At 41.1% G+C, this 15,226-nt stretch overlaps 1 pseudogene; it reads left to right on the top strand.

Moving 5' to 3' along the window:
- Positions 1-2,907: 2,907 nt before the first annotated feature.
- LOC150013348 (large ribosomal subunit protein uL30m pseudogene) lies at positions 2,908-3,398 on the top strand (annotated as a pseudogene).
- Positions 3,399-15,226: the final 11,828 nt, after the last annotated feature.

Here is a 15,226-nt window from a genome sequence, read left to right as displayed (position 1 = left end):
TCAGAATGCTTTATAGTTCAGCAGAGTGTCCCAGGCAAAACACAGGTGGGGGGTTGACCTTGGCCTGCACCACCCAGGAAACACCAGGGCTTACACATCCAGTGGACAGCTACAGACCATATTAGAGCACCCTGCCCCTGCACAGCTGTACTTCACAAAGTGCAGAGGTCCGTGGCCAGTGGTCACAGCCAATCCTTGCAGCTCACTGGCTTGGGTGAACCCCTCCCATTGATCTGCCAACAGTAACAAAGTCTCAACTACAAGAGCAGGGTGTACTCAGCCCACTAAAGAATGCACTTTGAGTACCCAGCTTGGGTGATACGGGAGGCTGTACCACTAGAACCTATAGGACACCTATTACATTAGGCCACACTACCAAGACAGGGAGTAATAGCAGCTCTACCTAATACACAGAAATAAACACAGAGAGGCTGCAAAAATGAGGAGACAAAGAAACATGGCCCAAATGAAAGAACAGATCAAAACTCCAAAAAAAGAACTAGACAAAATGGAGATAAGCAATTTATTGGATGCAGAGTTCAAAACACTCATTATAAGGATGCTCAAGGAACTTAGCAAGGGCCTCAATAGCGTAAAATGATCCACTAGAAAAATGAAGGATATACTAATTGAAATAAAGAGCAATTTACAGGGAAACAACAGTAGAGTGGATGAAGCCAAGGATCAAATCAATGACTTGGAACATAAGGAAACAGAAAACAACCAATCAGAACAAGAATAAAAAAGAATTTAAAAAAGAGGATAGTGTAAGCAGCCTCCGGGACAACTTCAAGGGTTCCAACATTTGTATCATAGAGGTGTCAGAAGGAGAAGAGAAAGAGCAAGAGATTGGAAATCTATTTGAAAAAAATAATGAAAGAAAACTTTCCTAATTTGGTGAAGGAAATAGACATGCAAGTCCAGGAAGCACAGAGAGTTCCAAACAAGATGGATGCAAAGACGCTAAGACACATCATAATTAAAATGCCAAAGGTTAAAGGTAAAGAGAGAATCTTAAAAGCAGCAAAAGAAAAGAAGTTAGTTACCTACAGAGAAGTTCCCATAAGACTGTCAGCTGATATCTCAAAAGAAACTTTGCAAGCTAGATGGGTTTGGCAAGAAATATTCAATCATGAAAGGCAGGGACCTACAGCCAAGATTGCTCTATCCAGCAAAGCTATCATTCAGAATTGAATGGCACATAAAAAGCTTCCCAGACAAGAAAAAACTAAATGAGCTCATCATTACCAAACCATTATTATATCAAGTGTTAAAGGGACTTATTTAAGGAAAAGAAAATCAAAACTATGAACAATAAAATGGTAAAAAATACATATCTATCAACAATCAAATCTAAAAAACAAACTAAGCAAACAAGAAGAACAGAGACAGAATCATGGACACAGAGAATGTTTTGATGGTTGCCAGATGGGAGGGGGTGTAGGGGAATGGGTGAAGAGGTGAGGGGATTAACAAATACAAATAGGTATAAAATTTTTTTTAAAAAAACAAGAAGTACAAATAGGTAGTTACAGAACAGCCATGGGGATGTAAAGTATAGTATAGGAAATGGAGTAGCCAAAGAACTTATACACGTAAATAATGGTGTGGGGATTGACTGAGGTAGTTGGGTGCTGGGTGAGAGGGGGTAAAGAGGGAAAAGTTGGGACAACTTTAATCACATAATTAATAAAATATAATTAAAAAAAATAAAGACGATGGCCATTCTCTGTGCTGCTGGAGGTTGGACTATCTAGCTACTTAGCCCAGCTGTCCTAAACCACAAAAGCAAGACACTAAAATGGTATTAAACTTCATGATTAAGGAACTGACTGAGAATAAAGACAAAAACAAAGTTCTTATGGAACCAAGGATTCTTCTAGGGGGTGCAGAAACCATCCTTTGAAGAATGGAAAGTTAATCTGCACCTGGAAACAGTGTAGAGTACTGGAAAACAACCTAATAAGTTGTGAAGCACATGATCTTTGGAGCCAATCAGATTCACCTAATGTATTGTCTATCGTCATAACAAGCTGCCCCAAAATTTAGTGGCTTAAAACATTTATTATCACACAGTTTCTGTGGGTCAGGAATCTTGGTATGGCTTAATTGGATCCTCTGGTTCAAGGTTTCTTGCACAATGCAATCAAAGTACCAGCCTGACTACAAAAGGATCCACTTCCAAGCTCATTCACATGATTGTTGGCAAAACTCAATTTCCCCTGGCCTGCTGGACTGAGAGCCTCAGTTCCTTATCGGCCATTGGCTGGTCTCAGTTCCTTGTCATGTGGACTCTCCAAAACGGCAGCTTGCTTCATCAAAGCTTGCAAGCTGAGAAGGCAATAGAGTGTGCTAGCGAGATGAACGCCATGATCTTTGTAACCTAATCACATAAATGATATCCTCTCATTTTTGTTGATTCTATTAATCAGAAGCAAGTCACACTCAAGGGATAGGGATTACATAAGAACATAAATACCACCAGGAGGCAGGATCACTAGAAGCCATTTTAGAAATCTGCGTACCACACCTGGATTCGAGTTCTAGTTCTGGTACTTGTGACCTTCAGCAGGCTTATATGACCTCAATTTTTCCAGGAAATAATAGTATCTGAGATGGTTTTGAGGTTCAAATGAGGAAATCCACTTAAATTACTATGTACATACTAAATGCTCAATACATGTTTGTTATTACTTAGGTTATAGACACAAGGGAAGGGGATGTGACTGGGAGGTGAAGATTGGCTGAGCAGAGCAAGAGTTAATGTCTAAAGATATGATGGCTCTGAAGCATCCCAGTTTACCAGTTGAAAGTTAAAAGGAAATTTTCAGCTTTCTGTCAGAGGGTAAGTTCAGATTGGACAACATTTAGCAATCACTGCCTCTACAGACAATTTTCACCACACTAATGTCTGGGATTTTGTGCTTAATAGTTCAGAGGCCCCCAGGCAAACTACAAACTGTGACAAAGGGCGTGCAGTCTCTCATTTGTACAGAGTAGATTCATCACAGGTTTACCAATTCAAGAATTCCAGATAAAGTGTTTCAGCTTTCATCTGCAGGTGATGAAAAATATGGTGGGGACCCATGTTCAGCACTCTCATGAACTACATATTGTTACCAGAATAAAAAGTATAAAAAGACATTCATATTGGGGAATAGATGTAATAAAGATACTTGTATTCAAAAAGCTCCTCCTCATCAAGTTTACAAGAACCTCCCTTCAGTGAATGTAAAAACTGAAAGTGGTTAAACATTTGATGAGAATCAAGCCCCTGAGGTTGCCACAAGGGCTTCCAACAGAGGGGAACATGGCTCCCACTTTACCTCAAGAGCACTGGGGAGTTAGTAGTGCAGCAGCATCCAAGACCCATGAACCAGGAAGCAATTAAGTCCTAATGCCAGAGCAGTTTCAAATAAAAAGGTACAAATCATTTTTATTTAAAGACAGTGAGAAAGTGTTCTCATTAAAATGTATTTTAAATGCTAAAAAGAAGACAATAAGGTCCTCTGCCCTCTAGGTAGTTAACCAGGACCAGTTATATTTATCAACATGTTAAGTGTATCTTTAGAAGCCCAATCAATACTTGAAAATTCTTCAGCATTTGAATGGAATTCACACTTGGATTTAGGTGACAAGGTAGCTAGAAAGTTAGGACTCTCTGAGATCCAGAAAATGAGGAGGAAAAGAAGGATCAAAAAAGTAGGTAATGAAAGGAACCTAGGAATCTCAGAGGGATAAATCCAAAATACCCAGGGTTGACACTGTTGCCTTTTGGGGATCCCTTAGTCAGGAGGAGGGGGCTGGGGTAAGAATCCTGTTGCTGGAGAACCTTCTACCAAGTTTATAATTATCTTTAAGCCATGTTCTAAGGCCATTAAAAGTTTACCCTTCTTCAAGTTCCTTATCTTTTGGGAAATGTCTCTAAATCCCCCCCACAGAGAAATTTAATATAAGTAACACAATTCAACAAATATTTATTAACCGCCTTTTAGATCAGATATAGTGAAAGGATACAAAAGTAAACAAAGCACAGTTCCTATCCTTAAGTAGTTTATAAGGTGATAGACCTGTAAGAGATAATAAGGAGGAACTAAACTAGAACAATAAATATGGAACCAAGGGAGCAGAGGGACAAGCTTTTATAAAACTTCCAACAATGTTAAGGAGCTAAGGAGTGATAGAATTTGGCATACAATGACTGAATACGGTAGAGAATATCCTTTCTTTTGTAGCAAAAGACTGGGTGAGAAGGAAAGAGGGCGAGAGTTTTAAAGTCAGGTTGACTAGGAGGAGAATGCTACAGTTAATGAACAGATAAGAAATCTAGGAGGCATAGGTTTAGGGAGAACAATTTTTTCCTTTTGAATATATAAAGTTAGAGATTGTGTGAGTTTGCAGATATATACTCATTAGACAGTAGATGAGATAAAATTGGACCCCGAGAGAGCAATCCAAGCTAGAGATGCAGATTTCAATCCAAAAAGATATTGTAGGGGCACCAAATATTCCCTGTAAAAAGTTGCAGAGGTCTGCTAAATATGTAAATATGTAGGGGCTTTAGATGTTCTTTGTAAGAAGTAGCGAAGGCCTGCTAAAAAGCCTTAAAATAAGAATGTTACAGCCACTCGGTGATTTACAAGTTAAAAGACCCCAGCTTAGCCCTATGACCTTCCATTTGCTTGTAACTTGTTTATAACTCTTGTAAAGTTATGTCTTATAAAGTGTCTAGCCTTTTTGCAAAATTAATTGGTTTACAAAGAATTCGACCTAACTAAAAGGCAGCAGCTGCAAGCTAGAGATAACCTTATAGCCTTGCGAATTTCTGTTCCTGTTACTGCCAAGACATTCCTGAAGTCCTGCCCAACCCCCACTTCCTAAGGCTGCTTCCCATCAAAGAAGAAACAAAGAAACACAACCTGTATATAAACCTCGCCCTAAAATCCCATTCCACTCGGAACTTTGTTAGAGACCAGCTCAGGGTCTCTGCCCGACTGCTGGCAATTATTAAAATCCTTTGCTTACTTTATACACTGCTTCAGAGTGTTCAATCTCGGCTATGTAGCCACAACAATATAACTATTTTAATCCTCATTTTACTGATAAAGAAAATGATGAAGAGTAGATAACAGCTAGTGGTGGGGGGTAGAGGGGTTGGGGGTGGAAGGATTGAGCAAAAAGGTAAAGGAACTCAGGGATGTGGACAACAGTGTGGTGATGGCTGGGGGGAGGTGGGGTATAAGGGGACTAAATGGTAATGGAAAAAATACAATAAATATTAAATTTTTAAAAATGAAGCAAAACCAAAATTCAAACCCAGCTGTATCTTTCTAGAGCTCAAGCAGTTAGCCATAATGTTACATTGCCTCTCAAGTACTTGAGGAATTCAGCAGAAACTGTGGAAGGAAACCAGATAGGCATCATGAGGGAAGTAGCATGTGGAAGAGATGGATCTTAAAGTATAAATAGGACTGGACATGCAAAGATGGAAGAAATGGTATTCCATACACAGAGAATAAGTAACACAAACAAATCAGGAAATGGAAATATTGAACCTGTACTGGTATTTAAGAATAAGCTGTTAAAGATTTTGATGGTTGGTTGCCAGGAGACTATGTAATGAGAAGGGTACAAAGGTCAGCTAATATAGAACAGCTGCTGATAGAGTAGGAAGAACTGACAGAAAAGGAATGGTCAGAGAAGGAAAACAGGAAAATAAGCAAACTACTTGTACATTCTTCCATTATAAATCTCATCTTATTGAATACTAATTGCACATCTATCTTTTCTTTAGACTCAGAACTCCTCGACAGCAAAGGACATGTTTTCTCTATCTTTATCCCTAACACATTGCAAAGTGCCAAGAAAATATTTGTTGACTAATTGAATAAATGAAAGATTTAATGAATGAGATTGTTTTAAGAATTGGTTGTTGTCAAAGATAAAGCTGGACACTAGTCAAAGTGGTAAGGATAGATTTCAATCAGAAAATATACTACTGTAATAGTGAAAATAGTCTAGTGGGAATTGAACTCAACTTTGACTTATACAGAGCTGTTTAAAGGGAGAATGAAGGAATAGGGAGGCAGTTGAGGGGGAGAACTCAGTAGTCAGAGATATGAAAAATTACAAAGAGCCGGAAGGGAGGGGGATTGGTCCATGCAAAACCTATCTGGGTTTGCTAACTCGTCGGCCGTCGTCGTCGGCAGCTGTCCGTCTCGAGAGACGATGGTGTAGCTTCTTAAGAGTCCATCTGCACCACCGAGAATGGCTGTGCAGTCCGACTCGGGAGTGACACGGTATCTGTCTCCTCCCGTGTTGAATCGACATCTTGCGATGACGCTGGAGTGTCCTCTCCAGTGAAGCTGAAGCTACAGAGCCTGGGCAGGGTGATATGGAGGGTCTGCTGTTGCCCATGCAACAGACCCCCCCTCTCTTCGCAGCTGAAGGATCCAAGGGAAAGACGGAGTCAATACAGCTTGGCTTCAGGTGCGCCGCAGGAGTTGCCGGTGTTGACTACAACGTCAAACCGCCTTAGGGACTCCGGCTCCGGATTTTCTGTCGGGGTTTACTCCCTTAGCCTTTCCCCTGAAGAGGTATGCCGCAAGGCAGCGGAGTTTTTTTGGAGTCAGAGTTTTCCTTCTCTGATGTGCCCTGACTGGAAGATCGAACCAGCGACACTTAGCTCGCAGGCCGACGCTCAATCCACTGAGCCAAACCAGCCAGGGGCAAGTTTGCTAACTAGTGCCTAGTAAAGTAACACCCCTATCCTCCTACAGAGACTGGGAGACAGAGATCTTATCTTTAAGTGGTGGGTGAAACAAACAGTAAATTTTTTTTACCAACCTTCAGTTTTCTCAGGCAGGAACTTTAAGAGAGGCTAGAGTCATCCTAGGGATGCAACCTTGAGCTGTTAGAAACTATATTAGTGTTTGTTCAAGTCTTTACAGGACAAGATGGAGCACAAGTTCAGAGGAGGGATCAGAGGACTGTGGCTAGATTTTGGCCAACAAGAGAATCTTTGTCATTACTAAATACAGGATGGGGCAAAAGTAAGTTTACAGTTGTGAGTACATGAAATACAGAGTTTATTCTGGTATTATTATTTATTAATTATTGTATTATACAAACAACTGTAAACCTACTTTCACCCAACCCTATATTGATTAATGCTGCAGAGATTTCCTTTTAACAGCTTTACTGAGGTATAATTTATATATGACAAAATTAACCTATTTTAAGTGTATAATTCAATAATTTTTTGTAAATTTTCAGAGTTGTGCAACCATCACAGCCCAACTTTGGAACATTTCTATTACACTCAAAAAAAGTCTGTTTTGCCCTGGCTGGTGTGGCTCAGTGGATTGAGCACCAGACTGCAAACCAAAGGGTCACCGGTTTGATTCCCAATCAGGGCACATGCCCGGGTTGTGGGCCAGGTCCCCAGTTGGGGGCGTGCAAGAAGCAACCACATACGTATTGATGTTTCTCTCCCTCTCTTTCTCCCTCCCTTTCCTTCTCTCTAAAAATAAATAAAGTCTAAAAAAAATATCTGTTTTACCCATTTGCAGTCACTCTCTGTTCCCATCCCAAGCTCTGGGCAATTACAAATCTACTCTCTGTCTCTATAGATTTTCTGTACCTTTCATATAAATGGAACTATACAACGACACAAAGACACTATGTCCTATGCGCCTGACTTCATTCACTTAGGATAATGATTTTGAGATACATCCATGTTGCAACATTTGTCAATATTTCATGCCTTTTTATTGATGAACAGTATTCTATTATATGCATTAGATTTTGTTTCTCTATTCATCAGTTGATGAAAATCTTAGTTGTTCCCAATATGGAACTGTGAAGAATAATGCTGCCATCTGTGTGTGGACATATGAAACCGTCAAACTGTTTTCCAAAGTAGCTATACCATGTGTCATTCCCATCAGCAATGTATAATGATTCCAGTTTCTCAACATCCCTACCAATACTTGGTATTATCTGTGTTTTTTATTGTAGCCAGTCTATATATGTACATATAAGTGGTATCTCATAATTTTACTTTGCATTTGCCTAATAGCAAATGTTGAGCACCTTTTCACATGCTTCTTAGCCATTCATATGTCTTCTTTCATAAAATTCTTTCTACTCAAGTATTTTGCCCATTTTTAATTAGATTATTTATCTTTTTGTTATGCTGCAGAGGTTTTGACTGAGCAAAGGCCTTTGAATCTGGCAATCTGAGATCACAATTGTCATTTTGGGAGCTTCCCAATATCTTTTAAACATATTATGATTAACACTTTTCTTGAATCTAGAAATTCATTTTCCCAGTTTCCCACTGCCTCCCTTCCACTACTCTCAAGCTTCAAAACAGAAGCCAGCATGAGGAGACAGGTGCCCTGTGAAATAAATTTTGTTAGAGAAGGCAGTGTTTGGGCCTCCAATTTTCACAGTCAGTAGTGATGGATGGTCTGGTGTAAGTAATTGATCTCTATGGCATTTGTTATAAAGTCTATGCTCAGGGCAATGACAGTGGGGTCTTTGCTGATACAGGTCTGTGGCATAATTTGGGTACTCTTGACTGCTTAGCCTCCAAGCTTCCCAGAGATTACATGAACTTCTCAATATCCCCCCCCTTTTTTTCTGCCTAAACTAGCTAGAGTGGATTCTACTATTTTCAAATAGGAATCTTTATTGATAATAACAGTTGCATTTGAAGGGTTTCAAAGGCAGAGCCTGAATCCATGCTGAAAAGGGATCAGGAATAAAAGAAATAAAGGTTAACAAGTTGTAGACACTCGTTTAATATATTTGATATTTAGGATATTTATTAACACATGACAAATACAAAAAAATTACAAAGCAAAACAGCCAAGAAAAAAATTGAACCTATAAAACTAGCAAAATTAGAGAGAAGTTTTAATTTTTTAATGTTTTAGTGACAGTTTACATTCAGTACTATTCTGTATTAGTTCCAGATGTACAGCAAAATTGTTAGAAAATCATGCACTTGTCCTGGCTGGTGTGGTTCAGTTGGTTGGAGCATCATCCCATAGCCAAAAGGTTGAAGGTTCAATTCCAGTCAGGGCACATACCTAGGTTGTGGGTTCAGTCCCTGATCTGGGTGCATACAGGAGACAAACCAATCGATGCTTCTCTCATCCATTGATGTTCCTCTCTCTCTCTTTCCCTCTCTCTCTCTGCAATGAAAAAAAATCATGCACTTCAAGAAGTGGTTCCCACCCTCACCCCACCCCACACTGCTTCAAGTACCCACCTGGCCCCATACATAATTATTATGATAGGGAAAAATTATAAATCTCAAAGAAGCAAGGGTAAAATAGAAATATTACTCCCATGTTTAAAATCCATGCCTTTCCCTGGCATATTGCAAACTCAGTAAAAATTGTCCAATTCATAAAGTTCTATTTGTGGAGATATATTACATGAAAATAACTCAGATAAAGGGGGAAAGCTATTTCTACAAAGGCTGTACAAAAATATATTTGTACAAGGATTATCTAAATAGTGAAATCTGAAACTCAGAATGCCCAACAATTTAATAAATTCTAATAAATCAATTTATTCATTCCTATTGAGTATTTACTGAATACCTATTTATGAGCAACACTATAATCTTATACAAATGGATAAGCATCAGAAGAGAAGGTCATACAAGATATGTATGGGTTCATGTCTTCAAGAAAAATTTATTGACCATCTTCTAAGTACTACACATAGTGCTACAGATAGACTGAGGATAGTCAAGGATAAAAGGACTGTGGAAAGTCCTTTTAAAACCATCATTAAGATGAAAAAGGGATTTTTTTGTGTGTATGTACTTAGAAGTTTTAGAATTGTTTAAATATTTAAGTTGAGCCCTGGCTGGTGTGGCTCAGTGGACTGAGTGCCAGCCTATAAACCAAAGGGTTGTCAGTTCAATTCCCATGCTTGGGTTGTGGGCCAGGTCACCAACTGGGGGCATGTGAGAGGCAACCACACATCAATGTTTCTCTCTTCCTCCCTCTCTCTCCCTCTCTAAAAATAAATACATTTTTTAAATGAACAAATGAATGCATAAATAAGTCAGACAACAAATTGATGTTTCTCTCCTTTCCTCTCTCTAAAATCAATTAGGGGGGGTGAAAAAGGACACATCCTTTTGGATGCAGAGAGCATATGAGGCATAAAGAAGTTGTTTAAGGGTTTTACCTCTTGTAACAATGAGATTTTTGATATGCAAATATAATTTCCTAGAGGAGGTGGGTGTGGAGAAATTGCTTGGCTTGATAAAAAGCATTGGAAGTAGAGATGCAGTGGGAATCATGAGAGAGGGTCTAAAAAATATTATGGGATGGCTTAACACTTAAGACTATTTAAGGATTTGGAATGTCCAAATCTTAAAATTTAAGTGATTTGTGTAGATACATTTGTACCCCTTACCTTACCCACAAAGCTTCAATAAAGCCTGCCACTCACAAATACCTCCCACGAAAGGTTTGGAGGAAAAATAAAGAATTCCATGTCTAGGTCAGAAAAAATCGAGGAGAGAGGGTTTTGGGGATGGCAGGGTATTGGAGTGGGGAGTGGTAAGAGGAAGGAACTCAGGAATGACATAGCCCTGTCCAGTGGTCAAGTCACCAGAGGGAAGGGACTCTCTTGCACAGACCAAACCCTGCCTCCACCCCCAACATATATATGTATTCAAGATCTGAGGCGCCTTTCCCCCTTAATCTACTGTACCTCAAGTTCATTTTCCTTCTCAAACTAGTTAATATAGATATGAAGCAGAGCCCCATTGCTCTGTCAGCCTCTCTTTCTTTCTCCACAAACACTAAACCATGCCCACAGATATCTGCTTTCTATTTATATTCAACAGGTTCCAAAATCTGTATTTTTAGTTCAGAGGGCTCTCTTCAGCTATAGACTAATCTATTCCATAGCCTGCTGGATTTCTCTACCTGAATATCTCTCTAGTACCTAAAACTCAGCATTTAAAAAATTAAAACTGTTACCAGACAGAGGCCAAGCCTGAGGGGGTCTGCTTCAGGCTGGCCTGCCTTGAACTGGCCAGTGGTAGGTGAGTTCTCAACCTCTTGCAGGAAAGATTTCACAACAAGAGACCGGGTCTTTTTCAGAGTACATTTATTAAATCTGGGACAGTGAAACAGGAAAGGGCTTAGTGTGAGAAATGCTCACAATAAAAACTGGGACACAAGACTTGAGCAGCAAAGCAAGGCGTTTATTCACGAGTCTGCAGAGTTGGGCGCACCACCAGCCAGGAGAATGTGCGTGCAAAGTAGACAAAGAAAACTGGTTTTATACTAATGCGATTAGCTCCCCCTCCCTAACGCGATTAACTACCCCTCCCCTTTCCTTCTCCCTAGTTTCTCCATTACTGGTTAATCCAAGTTCACAATCTAACGCGTTCACTGGAGAGGACACTCCAGCGTCATCACAAGATGTCGATTCAACACGGGAGGAGACAGATACCGTGTCACTCCCGAGTCGGACTGCACAGCCATTCTCGGCGGTGCAGATAGACTCTTAAGAAGCTACACCATCGTCTCTCGAGACGGACGGCTGCCGACTACTAATCTAACGTGATTAACTACCTAACTCAGGGTGTGATTAACTAAGGGTAATCTAGTTTTAGGTCTTTCTCCAATTTATTTGCAAAGTTATCTAGTTACATCTTCCCATTTCTCTCTGTTTGGTGACAACAATCTTCCTCCTTTTGATCCCAGAGATATGTGTGAGAAGCTGCGGAATGTCATTTCCTTGCCCCTTTTCCATGATTCATCTGTTAATTATCTCCTGCTGATTTGAGAGTCACTGGCTTGCTTCTTTATCCCTAACATTAGGATAGAAGCAATATGAGAGAGCCTAGGTGGGGCTGCTTTTGCTCTCTACATATGTTGTAGAAAAGATACGAGCCAAGGTGGGGCTGCTATTGGCCCACTGAAAAGTCAGGAAAAGGGGGCTTTGAAACAGGTTCAACGGTTTTGCTGCCTGCTATTCCCCCGGTTGCAAGTCCCCCAGAGGTTTTTTTTTTTTAAGTAAGTACTGGAGAGAATGGCATGAGTGCACTCAGTGCAACTGCACCCTTTATTTTGAGGGTTTTTATGTGGCTTTTGCAGGCAGAGAAATCCTAGGCGAAGTCAACAGCATATTCATCAGCTTCCCAGGTGAGTTGTTTAACATGTTGATGTAAGAAAATGAGCACATAGAGGGACGTGGATGCAAGCCACGTCCTAGCTGGAGGCATGCAAGAGACAACTGACCTTGATGTTTCTCCCCCTCTCTTTCTCCCTCCTTTCCCCTCTCTCAAAAAATAAGTAGCCTTTTTCAATATCTTATTTAAAACATCAGACACTGCTGACTTCTGGCCAAGGCGGAGGCTTAGACGGACATGCTCCATCTTCCTCTACAACTAAAAAGGAATACAACTACCTCAAAACAAAAGATAACCAGAATTTCCAGAAAAGAAAACTACATGAAAGCCCAACGTATAAAGTTATAAACCAGCGGTGCTCGTCCAGACGGGTAGGAGGGGCGTCCAGACGGGTAGGAGGGGGAAAAAACGGCTGTCCGGTCTGTGGTAGCAGCAGGCATAGCGGCGGGACTGCGAGAAATGCCAGGGGAGCAAACACGGCTACAGTTGACTCCCAGCAGCTCGTGACCCCAACGCTGGGGAAGGCAGCCCTCCTATTGCCTCGGATGGTGAGGCCCAGAGAGCGGGGGGTAGGGGGTGGGGGTGGTAATGGATCCCAGTCTCAGCAGAGAGTAACGGCAGGAATCCATCTTGGACCCCTGCTCCCACACAAAGTGCCACAGTACTCGCTGATCACCGCAGGTCGCCAGGCAGTAATGAGTGTATGGGGCTCCACCCCCTATAGCCTGCCCAGGAAGCAAAGCTAATCACAAATCTGTCAGAATGAAGCAGACAACAATTGAAATCCCAGTGATGCAGTTCACCAGGCAGCAGATATGGAATCTGACAGACGAACAAATAGAAAACCTTTCAGAGGCTCAGTTTAGAGCAATAGTTATAAGGTGGCTTACAGAATTAACAAAAGATTTGGAACAGGACAGGGAAGGAATGAAAGCCACTCATACTGAAACAAATGAAAACACATATGAGACAAGTGGTGAGGAAATAAAATCCAGAGATCAAATCAACAAACCAGAACATAGAGAAGGAACAAACAGTCAACCAGTGCAGAGAGAGGAAACAAAAAGTAAGGAAAGTGAGGAGAGGATCAGAAACTTCTGGGACAGCTATAAATGATCAAACATTCAAATAATAGGATTGCCAGAGGGCAAAGAAGAACTAGAAATGGAAAAATTATGTGAAAAAATAATGAAGCAGAACTTCCCAAACTTGGGGAAGGAAATAGACTTACAGGTACAGGAAGCACAGAGAGTTCCAGAAAAACTGGACCCAAGGAGAACCACTCCAAGACACATTATAATCAAATTGTCATAAATTAAAGATAAAGAAAGAATCTTTAAAGCAGCAAGAGAGAAGAAAAGAATCATGTACAAATGGGTCCCAATTAGACTATCAGAGGATTTCTCAAAAGAGACCCTGCAGGCAGAAGGGACTGGCAAGAAATATTCAAAGTAATGAAAAGCAGAAACCTACAGCCACGAATACTCTATCCAGCGAAACTGTCATTCAGAATAGAAGGGCAGAGAAAGTGCTTCCAGAGCAAAGACTGAAGGAGTTCATTAGATCGAAACCACTATTATATGAGATGTTAAAGGGATTGGTTTAGAAGAAGAAGGATCAAAACTATGAACATTAAAATGAAAACCGCATCACAAGAACCAAGAACAGAAGCTAGGGAATTGAAACAAAGGCAAACTAAATAGGCAACGAGAGTGGAAAAAGAACTATAGGTATGGGGAACATATAGGGGGGAGGTCAGCAAGGAGGGGGAAGAGGAAAAGGTAGGGAAATGGTACAGGAATTGAGAAGCATAGTAGGAGATAATGGAGTAGACAGGAAGAGGTTGAGAAGAACTATATGCACAACCAACGGACATGGACTAAAAGGGGGGGACAACTGGAGGGCGGGGGGCCACCTGGTGGAGGGCAGCAGAGGGAAGGGAAATTGGGACAACTGTAACAGCATAATCAATAAAACATATTTAAAAAATAAGAAAGTCAATTAATTTACCCAAATTCATACAACTAGCAAATACCCAATATCCAAAGTTCAAGACCAACCCAAATGACCTCAAATCCTGTGTTTTTCCCATAATACCCTTCTAACTTTCTTCTCTTTAGGATTATAGAGGTATTTGCATGACTATCTGAAACAAGTTCCTAGGGGCAGAGGAAAAAAAAAATTTCTCCCAGCACTTCATCAATATTCAGTAAACCACCTTAAGTTAACTGCTCACAGAAAGTCCTGAAGAATCCGAGATTTGTCAGGTCCGACCTAACACACAGCCATCTCTACAGCATGTTCCTCTGGGCTTAGAGCCACTCATTTCTGCAAGAGTCCTGTGCTGCCATCTACTGGTAGCTAGTAAGCGTTGACCTCCCCAGCTGTATCATTGGAACCACAGAGGAGTGGGGAAGTTGAAGATTAAAAACCTAATTAAATTACAGAACATATGTGTTACAAAGTTCACTCAACATTTGTTCAAGGCAAAGGTCCTACTTTTCTTCAGAGCTTTCAGGCTCTCTTATCTCCGTGTTAAAATTTAGGCTCCTAAAATTCAGACTTCGTCTCTGACCCACCTCCACAGGTACAGATCTGACTTGTATCTCCGAAATCCCAGAATTTATGCTCTCCCGCACAGCCAGACTGCAGAAACCTGTCAACCTCACAAACCTGACACCCCACCGCCTAGATTTTCACACACCCCTGAGGCTCCTTGCACACTACCTTACAAACACCGCAGACCTCCTCTATAAGGGCAAACGCGCGCGCTAACCCAGACCTCCCCAAAAAGAGGTTCAAGTTCCGCATGAATCTCATATCAACCCGAAAGCCTGGGGAGAGCCGGGGTCAGGTTCGGAGCCCTCAGGATAGCTCTCTGGCTCGGGCTCCGGCCGCTACAACCCGCAGTGAACAGGTCAGCCTAGGCCCACAGCCTGCGGGCTGAGGCCCCGCCCCTCTAGACCTGTCATCACAGAAGCCGCACGTGGCCGGGGAGGGCCCTCAGGCGACCAGCAACAATCACTTCGTCTCCCCTGCCATCCTTTG

Source organism: Furipterus horrens, unplaced genomic scaffold, assembly GCF_987537825.1.
Source record: "Furipterus horrens unplaced genomic scaffold, mFurHor1.1.pri manual_scaffold_4, whole genome shotgun sequence".
NCBI lineage: Eukaryota > Metazoa > Chordata > Mammalia > Chiroptera > Furipteridae > Furipterus > Furipterus horrens.
This window is presented reverse-complemented; position numbering and strand designations above follow the sequence as displayed.